We start from the raw sequence: 11,245 nt of genomic DNA, 5'->3' as shown, positions 1-11,245 counted from the left end.
CGTCCTTGGCTCTGGCCATTAGCAACACCCATTGCTGTGCACAAATACAAACCCACATAGCTTGCAAATTGCTGGTTTTGGATTGATGATTGCTGTTGTTCAGAACTGCACTGAGGCCTGGGGGCTCGGGCAGTGCCTGCCCGCACAGGATGGGGTTTCTGGCTGCACCCCTGCGCCAAGCCACCCAGCACACGGCACAGGGTCTGCTTCCACCCTCTGTGCTACAACCTGAATCACTCACAACCCGCAGCTTCCCTGGAAGTTTAGGCCCCTGTCACAGTGCGCTTCATTTTGCTAAGCAAACATTTGCAACACCGATATAATTACCTTTCTCTCTGGTAGCCCTTACGCTCCAAATAAATTTACTGGAGTCCTCATTCTCATTCAATTAAAAACTTAATTTATGTTTATAATAGCAGATTATTATTTTTTTTAATAAAGACTCTTAAAATTCAGCTTTTGCTTCTCCTGCTAAATGATTGTGCACAGAGCTGTCTCTCTTTGGAGGTCTGAGTCTGAGTCTTTCACGAGGCATTCACTGAATATGGACTGGCTGGTTATCAGATAGTATTTTATACAAAGGCTGAATATTTATTTAATATATATATTAAATATATGTAATTAATGTATATATATGTAATTAATGTATATATTAATATACAAAGGCTGAATATTTATTTAATAGTCAGAGTCTTCTATTGATTCATGCAGCCAGTAATGGTGACTAAGAGAGCTGTGATTCATTGGCACCTGTTTGTATCCAAGGTTTGAGGTTTCTATTCACTCTTTACAACCTCTTCCTTCTGGTTCCCCTAAACACACACTTTTTTTTTTTTTAAATACAAAGGAATGAAACGAGAAGGCTATTTTTTGGCAGTAGGTCTACAATTGTAATAAAATTCATATCTTACTATGTGTCATACCTGCAGCTATTTCAGAGCCATCTGCAAGTTCCTAAAACCTCTCAAATTTACCTACCATGCTATTTATCTTTATTTTTTTCATCAGATAGGAAATGAGGTGAAGTCAAGCATATGGGCTGTAAGAAAACAGTGTATGATTCATGACAGCTACAATGCTCAAAAATTAGCTATTCCTTGTCCATTTTATACATGTACAGACATAGTACCCTGCCTAGGAGAGATCCATTTCTCCCCAATTTAAAAAATCAGTCATGTTCATATGTAGCTGGTAACAGTATCTTTGAATCAGCCAGCAAAAAGAATTAGAAAGGCAAGAGTCTCCAAAATTATGGAAAACCAAACAAAAACCCCATACACTGTCAAAGCAGTTCAACAGTTAGTTCTACATTTATAAACACAAGCAGGTCGCATGGACTGCGGTACTGAAGCTTTGGAGGCACCCCTGTCCCTACAAAGTTACTTCAGAGTTTCCTAGCAAGGAGCAAGACCCTTCAGCAGTGCAGTCTGTAGGCACCAGCCCCCGGCACCAACTGACTCCAGACTCAGCGTTCATTTTTGCACAGAGAGATAGTTGCATCTGCAGGAGTGAATGGCCCAGGACCTGGAACGGGGCCCCCTAAGCCATTTTTCGTGAACAAACCTTTGCCAAATCCTCTTGGTCGTGCTCTCAGAGATGCGGACGCTAATGGTCTCAAGCTTTGCTCCTAGCGGTCTGAAATCGTTACCTTTAACGGTGGGTCTCTCACTCTTTGATGACTCTTCAAGAGGTGCACATGGCAGGCAACAAAACCCCAGACCTTCTTCCCACTGCAGTCTCCCTGCCTCCTCAAACCAGCTTTGTGCTACCACTTCCTCTAATCATCCCCCTGCCCAACAAGATTATGAGCATCAGGCATGAAATCTTGGCCTCGTTAAATCAAGTCTGACTTTTACCATTGGTGTCAGTGGGGCCAGGATTTCATTATAGGCCCTATTTCCCCAGGCCTAACAGAGCTTCACCTGGGGTAAAGCTGGGTTATTGCAGGATTTAATTCATTAGTGGGTCATGATTTGACACTTGCAGACACACCACTGATTGCTTCTGTGGAACTGTGAGCCCAATAAAACCCAAATATTTGAAATTCAAGCTCTAAGGCCACTCAGACCAAAACCACTATTTCTTTATTTTCTTTTTTTTCTTTATCCTTTGCTTCACCATCCACCCTTAAAATATTTTTTCCCTTGGAGCCTGTCAAAGCTGCCTCCCCAGGGCTCTCCCCTATTGTGCATGTCCTCATGCAGTCTCTTTGTAATACCCAAGCTGTGCGGTTGATGCTCAGACTGAATTAGAAAGCAGGCCTGCGTCTGATCTGCAAACATACCTCCAGCCTTATTTTCCTTCCCTTAATGTATTCCAGTCTATGCCTGGGTAGTTAAAATCTTCAATTCCTACCACTCTCTCCTTTTTACATGCCTGTTTTATTTGCACAGTCATTTCACAGTCCAGTTGTTCTTTCTGGTCAGGTGGCCTATAAAATATTTCTATTACTAGTTTACTCACTGAAACACCTCCAACTGCAGCCCATAATGACATAGCAGCCCCATTCCAGCCTCTCTCAGATCCCCACTTTCAAAGGCTAATAAATCCGTTTCCTCTCAAATAGGTCTCTCTTCTCTCATTCCCTTCTCTTCCTTCCCAAACAATCTAAACAATCTCTACTCTTTAATGTTAATACATCTGTTATCTTCTAAGGAAACTGCAGCTCCATCCATACCTATTTCCCAATGGGCAATGCCTACGTACAGCTAAACTCCTAGCACCCACACTGAGACACAACAATAAGCATCCTCGTCCCATTCGCTGTACAAATATAACCTCTTCCTGACCACATCTGGGACTGATGGCTTTGCCATTCCTGATCAGGGTAAGCAGGGCTGGTTCTTATTTCTGTCCATCATCCTGCAAGTCTCCTCTTCACCAACTGCTTCCAATTTCTCTGGAAGGGAGGATCTGGTTAGAGTCAAGGATTTCTACTTTTTAATGCATTTCTTCTACTGTATCCCATAAATATCTCTAACTAGCCTTTCCCACTCCCACTGCAAGAACCATCCTTCTATCTGTGTTGTGGTGTAGGCTGGTAAGATGAACCAAGTGCTTGGGGTTGAAACCGTCCTTGAGGTTTTCACCGCGTACCTTGACCTCCAATGCCTTAAATTCCTCCAACTGCATTTTCTTAGCATATGTTTCCACTGCAGTGGGAGAGAACCTCATGAGGTTCTTCTGCCCAGCCAGGTCTCTGCAGTTGTTTCAGGTACTCTTAGTCCTATGGGGGCAGACACAGCTTTGAGCAAAGCCGTGGGCTCTTCCTCACCATACCCCAACCACCTCACAGGTCACTGGCATGTGCCCCATAGAGAGGTGTGACCAAATGCCTTCTCATCTCCTATACTAAATCTGTGCAAGGATGCTGCAGCACAGACTCAGTGTGAGCTGCAAAATGCCCTCCTGTGTTTAGCCTGCCAGGAGCTCCTCATAGGGTGTCCTGAGCAAGATTTTTCTCAAGTAGCCAAATGAGGGGTTCATGAACAACTCAAAAGTCCACAGCTTCCCAAATGACACTCAGGACATCCCTGGAAGCTGCAACGCCCACGTTCTTTTGTCATCATTGATACGGGAAACTGTAAGAAACAGCAAATCCCCTCACACTGGGGAAAAAGTCAGAGGAGATAGGAGTGGCTTAGGATTCATTCCCATGTGCCAAGGGTTACTGGTGTGTTTTTAAGCACCAGGCCAAAGTTTGAGGAAATTTACTTTACACTAAACTTAAATATGCTAAAAAGGAAATTTGGCCCCAAAATTATTTGGTCCTATGGTGACTGTAAAATGGGATTTAAAATGTATTTATATTAGTGATCTGGAGAAGAGCTTGAGAGGGATGCAGAGGGATATAGCCAGCACAGTTCACAGCACCCAGCAATCCACCCTGCTCACTGCTCCAACTTACTTGCCAAAAAGGAAGAGAAAAGCAATTTCCTTCTTTTCCTCTTTTGCAGCCCTGTGACTGGAGTCTCCACATAGCCCCATGGGGCTCCCTGGCATCCAGGGAATCAGCTGTATTCTGCACCATAGGAAAGCTCTGTTAATGCTAAGGTTATTACTGATATAGACACCCACACCCACAAACACCACTGCCATGCTACATACATCCAGAGCATCCATACATACAAGCAGCCAGATGGTTTTGAGCCAGGCTGTGATTTGAGAGCTAGTAACATACAGCTCTGGGAAATCCCCAAGAAGACCAAATGCAGCAAGCGTCCACCATTCTCCTCTATCTCATGGGTTGTTCCAGTTTCCCAGCTGTAATGGGTGCTGGTTTTGCAAACTAGGCCACACCTGCACCTGTCAGGCTGCCTATGAATGCACCACAGACCCAAAGCCCAGTAGCTGCACGTCTGGCTGTGTGATGATAGAACTGCTGGTAGTGGTGGAATCTCTATCTCCTTCTCTTCTGGCCCCACTGAGCTTGTGATGTTTCTAGCAAGCACACAGCCTAGGTGATATGTCTAGAGCACAGCCCTCCAGGAGATCTCTGTGACATCCTGAGCAGAAGGACTTGCCTGGAGCAACTGTACTCCAGTGCTGTAACTGGAGAGAGAACTGGAATTACCAGCTACTTAGCCCACTTGTGTGAAGCTAGGAAGATCCAGAGCACATCTCTTCTTATAAATCTTGGAAAACCTCCCATTGTGGTTTCCCCATCCCTGGTGTTGACACATTTTGTTGGGCTTTATAATACAGCAGTTGGACTCGGTCTTAAATGAGTCAGACAGATCCCACTTTTACCCTAAGTCCATTAGCAGAACCTTTCAGTCCCTTTCACTCCTCTTCCAACTTCCAGTTGAAGTTCCTAAAAATCTGGGAATCTGCTTTTCTTTCTAAGCCCCCCCCCCCCCCAAAAAAAAAAAAGTCTTGGAAGAAGTTTCAGAAGTTGTCCTGAACAAGGACTGATTCATGCCTCCCATGGGCGCACATCTTGCATTAGGGGTCAAATATAAGACTCAGAGCCAAGAGGTGTTAAGGGTTTGATCCTACCACTGATTTTATATGTGACCAAAACCAATTATTTTTATCTCTTTATCTATAACTTTTCTCATCTGGAAAATTGCCTATAAAAGATAATCCAAACCCATACATTTTCTGATATCAAATTTGCTGACAATCATGTAGTACTCTCAGGTAGAAGGGTGAGTTTATTAGTAGTTATCTTGTCACCCAACAAAATAAAATTATTAAAATGTGTTTTTTCTCTTCCAAACAGAAATTTCTACCATCATTTACGAGAACAGAGGCAATACATCAGGACAGGTCATGAAGCTCCAGTGCCCCATAGCATCCCCACAGCTATGTGCGACACGAGTATGTGAACTTGGGCTATTACGTGGACACACCATCTACTTTCCCAGCTCATTGCACAGACTGTCTCCATTCCAGAGCGCTGAACCACATCTCAGCTGCTGGAAGAAGTCACCCTAGGACACTGCCAGGAGGAGGTGCGGTGGCGCAGGGCTGAGCATCTCTGCCCACTCTGTGCCCTGCTATTTGCCCTTCTCTTGTGCAAATGGGACCGTTTGCTAAAAAGCACATCAGAGTAATGCTGGGCAGCTGTAATTCTGTGCAGGGACCCCAGCTTTTATGGTATACGGCATATAGACACAGCTTTACTAGGTAAATGACACAGTTAAACAAGGTAAATCAACAATGAGGGAGAGGATGAGAAAATTATATTGACTGTAATGTTTACAAACACTCGTCACCTTCCAACTCACTGATGAATTGGTAATTTTTTTGCTGGAAGAAAAGATCCCTCTTGCTTTAAAGAAAGCTATTTGATGAGGCACAAGGGAGACAATTAAACATTTAATTCAGTTTGACCTGCTCTGTCATTACAGCTCTTTGTTTCCCCATCTCTTTCTTTAACTGTGACCTTTAGGATGTGGTACTTCATGGGTTGGTTTTTTTGTTTTTTTTTTTTTTGACCAGGTCAGATCAAACAGATCCTGTTTCCCAAAGATAACATGAATGCAGAATATTAATGCAGACCTCCCCTATTGTGTCCCTTTGCCTCCCTTCCCCCTTCCCCCACTTTCCCCTGCGCCCCACATGCCTCCCCCTGCCTGCAAGCTCATTTGCACTAAAGCACACCGAGTCCCCTACTCAGCAGCCCACCTTGAACAAAACACTCCAGGACTCTTGAAACAGCAGAAGTGCTAATCAAGCAGGGCCCTGTGCTGTGTGCTTCTGCAGTGGTTGCCTGGCATAGAAATGGGCTGTCTGGCCGCAGCTATGAGGTAACGTCTGGCTTTTTTGCCAAGCTGCAGAACTAGTCAGACACTCCCTGGAACAACATTTCTTCAGGAAAAAAAAAAAAAAAAAAGAAAAGTTAGGCAAGAAATGATCTTCCAGAAACTTCCTTGCATCTTTCTGTGTGTGTGGTTTTTTTTTCCTGGTTTTTTTTTTTTTTTTTTAAAGTTATATAACCAAATTACTTAGAATGCAATGGGTTTCATCAGCTGATTTTGGGCAGTAATCTTATGAAACTGATTTCTCACACTTACTAGGCAAACTGGAAATTTGGAAAGGGGAAAGAAGACACACACACAAAATATATACACACACAGATGTACCCCACTCTTTTTCCTGCAACACTGTCTAGATCTATCAGCTATTTTTGGATGCAAACTGAAATAGAGCAATACAAACTCGAGCAAGGCAGAGCTAACCTGCATCTGCAGCATCTTTTTTGCAGCACCACCGATTAATCTAATTAACCAGTTAGAGGAATTTTTTGTTACACTGCAGCAGCCCTTCTCTTTCAATTATAAATTCCTTATTTACCAAGGTTGCATGGTATTCTTAATTCAGCGTATGCTGCTTTTTATAATATCACTGACAACTTGATTTTTTTTCCTGAAGGACAGAAAATATATAGTTCATTTTTTTGCAGTGAAGGTTGAGAACTAATCTGAAGAGACATGTCTGTTCCTTTGGAGTTTCAAGCTGTGGCAAACAAAACCTCTTGTATTAAATATATATATGTATTTACATATATGTATGTATTTATACATATATGTATGTATTTATACATACGAATATGTATCAGTCAAAAATTCAGACTGGTCCCTAGGTGACACCCTTCAAAGAGTTAATTCCTGAGAAGCAGCAGCTTTGAAAAGGTGCAAGAAGGAATGTCTTGTCCTCAGGGTAGGACGAGCCAATGAAGCCGGGTGCCGGTGATGTAATGCTTCAAACCTGGTGCATCATTGGTTCCGGAGATATTAGACTTTATATGATTTTGGAGAGTTTGGTGAGAGGAGTTTTTGCAGAAGAGCCTGTGAATTTCCCTGCACCAAGGACATTTCACTTCAATTCTCTAGTGTTCTTCAGTCGGGGCATGTCTAGCTGGTAGAATTTTGCTCTAATGATACTACTTCTGTCTTGTGTCTTCTTGGTACTGTTTAGCTATTCTGTATCCTGCTATCTGGGAGACATTTCTCTGAAGTCAGACTGTGCTGGAATTACTTCTCCAGCCTGCCCATGAAATTGAAATGAATTTTTAATAAAAAGCAGTTGTTTTTTCTCTGACTCACCTCTGAACTCTTAATTGTTTCAGGCACCAACTTCCATTCCCCCAGCTTCTATTACCTTCCCAGGTTTTCATCTGCCCAGTCTTATTTCTTTAGCTGATTACTTCATGAGGAGATGGCTGATTATGTCTTAAATGAACCTCTCCAGTCTGGGCTTGCTCTGGAGGAATCTGCTTAAACTACCATAATGTCAGTCAGCTCAGGAACATGTCGCCTTTTGCCCACCAAGTCTCATGCTGCAGGACTTGCAGGAATGCAGCTGCAGCTGCAGTCCCTGAAGCTGCCTGGCCACTCCAGTGCGCTAAGTAGTTTGTTTGAACTTTAACCATGATTTAGTCACAGAATCCTCTGAGATTCTCATCCCTTTCTCTCGTCCCCCCTAAATGAAATAGAGAGTCTCGTAAAACCTACAGGGACGATTAAAGCCTTCGTCAAACCAGGGAAGAGGAAACAGAACTGCAGAAGATGTTCGCAGGCTGTCTTCCACAGGTCCCCTGGAGATGTGGGCATTGGCGATGCTGAGGTCAAGGCAGCAGCACAGGAAGCCCAATCCAGCCCACAAACCTCTGGAAGCTCTGAGCAGTGCAGTTGCCCGTACTTCCCCTGGGCACCCTGAGGAGCATTGCCCGTTGCCAGAGGCCAAAGATCACACAAGGGCTGTGGAGAGTAGAGCTGTTCCAAGGTACAAACGACTTAGCACTTCTGAGGTTTGCTTCTTTTCCAAACAAGAACAAGAACGTAAAATCCTGAAATTCCCTGAAAACTATGGGTAAATATAATTTTTGCTCAGGTTTTTAATTTTATTTCAGTAAAACCGAAATTTATGTTTTGATGCAGATTTTTGAAAAGACATAGAAAAATATATGATTTACTATAAAGAAAATTAAAAGTGAAATAATTCATTCCAGAAATGGAACTTTTCCTTTCGCCTCCCATTTTTGTCTGAAATAAAATAAAAATTTCAGTGAAGCTGGGTCAGGTTAGTGGCATGTTTGCATAGCTATACACACCTTCCCTAGGCCAAACTACCCCCACTTCTTCTGATAAGGAGAGCACAAAGATGGACTGAAGCAAACTTTGCACATCCCCTCCTTGTGCTGTACAGTCTAAGTTACTTCTACACATGAATTATCCCTGGCGTACTACTGCCTTCTTTGTGTAACACAGTCTTAAAAACCTTTCAGAGAATGAGATCTAAAACTGACCTAGAAAGTCTGTTCCACTACCTAACTTTTCCTAACTAAGCTTTTCCTAATATCCAATCTAAATCTTTTTTGCTGTAAATTAAGCTAATTTCTTCTTAAGCTGATGTGCTACCCCCAGTGGAGAAGGGAAATAACTAACCATCACCCTCCTTAAATCAACCTTCTCCATAGTACTAGGCTATTATTATGCCCTTCCTTAATCTTTTTTCCCCCAGACGAAACCAATCCAGTTCTTTCAATCTTTTCTTCTCACTCACAGTATCTAAATTTCAGCTAGTTCCTGTTGTCCCTTCCCTGGGATTTTGTCTCTATTTTTTTCAAAGTTTCCAAAACTGGACCTAGTATGCTGTGCTCCTGAGCAATGTATTGCTGCATCTTCTCACACTGCTCATCAACATAGGCAAGGAGAGCAGTGATTTCTTCTCTGAACATGGGCTGATAAAAGCTAGGGAGTGGAATGTCATCCATGTAGGTCTCCTGCTTTGTGACATTTTGTTGAAAAAGTGTCCATCTTTGAGACACTTTGCGCATAGAAAAAACAGTCACGTTATACGTCCTCAGCTTCCCAGAGGAGTAACGATGCACAGCGTACCCTGAAGGAAATATTTCTGTTAACTTTGCCCGGTGTTTCCACAGCTCAGCACTTAGCTGCGCTTTCCGTGTGCTACCAGCTACCTATTCATTTGTACTGACTTTCCAGTACAGTGAGGGCAGAATATCTCTTAAATGTTGATCAGATTATTGTCATTACATGGTAAAGAGGGAGGGATTTAGTAGCAACCCACTGAAACATATGGGAAATGAAGACCACAGTTGAGCACTATTCCAGTGCACTGCATACTGTGGTTGTGTGAAGTGTTAACAGTTAATTTCATTCTTCTGAACGCATGGGATGCAGTCCGTCCTTGGTCATCTTGGTCATCCTTCTCAGTTGAAACCTATGTTTGTCATCTGTATCGAGTTGGTAGAAATTCGTTGCCACCAGAGAACAATGACTTCTGATTTCTTTCTTTGCTCTATTGAGCAAAATGAGGTTTTGTTTGCTACCTTGATGGAAACAGTGCATCATTTCACTACTACCTAACCAGAGCTATTAAGATGAAGCTACTGTACAATCATATAAGATTGTATCTAAAAAGCCCCACTGTGTAATTTGTTTTAACACTGTTTATGGATTTTGACAATGAAGCTTGCGACATTAGAATGTAATGACAATGAAATCCATATTCTGTGATTCTACAGTTATCTTTCCAAGCAACAGCAAGAATACTTTTTCTCTTCCAGACCTTTCTAGCTCTTAAAAAGACATCTTGTGTTGGCTTTGGAAAATTACTGTTGCAACAAATAATGTGCTGTGCTGAAGCCCCTGCCCTCCCTACACATACTCTATATAGAGAATTCAGGTATGGCTGTGCAACGTGTTTGCTGTGTGGTTTATAGAAATGCATCTCACTTGTGACTTCAGCTAGCCGAGCTTCTCAACATTGCTGTAATAACAATGACAGCCGTGTTTGGAGGGGGGTTTTGTGCTGCTTTGCCACAGAGTCTTTCCATTTACTTCAGGCAGTTTGAGAAAGAGCCTTTGGTCTAGCAAATATTTTCTGCAGCACAGGCTTTCACATAAGCCAGCCAGCAAACCACAGGGAATATACATGAACATAGGGAATAAAAGTGAATTGGGAATTTGAAAATATGACTATTTCCAAATACCCTTCTGATGTGACAGGGAAGTCCAGTGGACAACTCAAAATGCACTACCAAGTACTTGTTCTTCTACAGTGTATTTGGAAAGCCACGCAAAGAAACCATGCAAAAATGTCAGTCTGCTCACAACCAGTCTCCAGCCTTGTCCCCAAACTGCCTTATGTAGGTGCTTAAAAAGTATCTGCAGATGACTTGCTGCAGGGTGACACACAAACCCTTTCTGTGGCAGCCCCTGGAGCCCGGGCATTCAAGCCTCCCAGCCAGCCCCATCCGATAAACCGTTCCTGCTCCTCCAGGTGCAGGCAGGCCCAAAGTGAGCTACTCGGGCAAATCAAATTAGTCACCCATGCCAGTCACTCCTGTAGGAGGACACCCCAATTTAAGATGTTTAGATATTTTACTGCCACCATGTTTCTTTACAAATTGCTCGCATTTGAGAGCAGAAAAATTCCACTCCACAGGACATAAAGTGTCAATTTAAGTGTTAATTATATTTTCATATCAGACCATAAACTCCAGTTTGTAAGAACATGGGTGTCCTTAAAAAACGTCGTAATAAAAAATTGAAAACAGCTAGTGTTCTTGAATCAATTTTCACATTTATAACTTTAAAGAACAGTTCCCTTTTTCTATCTCATTTGTCAACTCTGTGTGGCTTTGTGCTTGCCTTGTCATTTCATCAAAAATATGTCAGTCTGTAATTTGCAGTGTTTCTTTCAATTAAAAACAAAATGCCCCAAAATAATAACAACAACAAAAACCCAAAAGCAAAGTCTCAACAATGTA

The sequence above is a fragment of the Aptenodytes patagonicus genome, chromosome 14 (genome assembly GCF_965638725.1).
Source record: "Aptenodytes patagonicus chromosome 14, bAptPat1.pri.cur, whole genome shotgun sequence".
Taxonomy (NCBI): domain Eukaryota; kingdom Metazoa; phylum Chordata; class Aves; order Sphenisciformes; family Spheniscidae; genus Aptenodytes; species Aptenodytes patagonicus.
Note: the sequence above shows the minus strand (reverse complement) of the source record.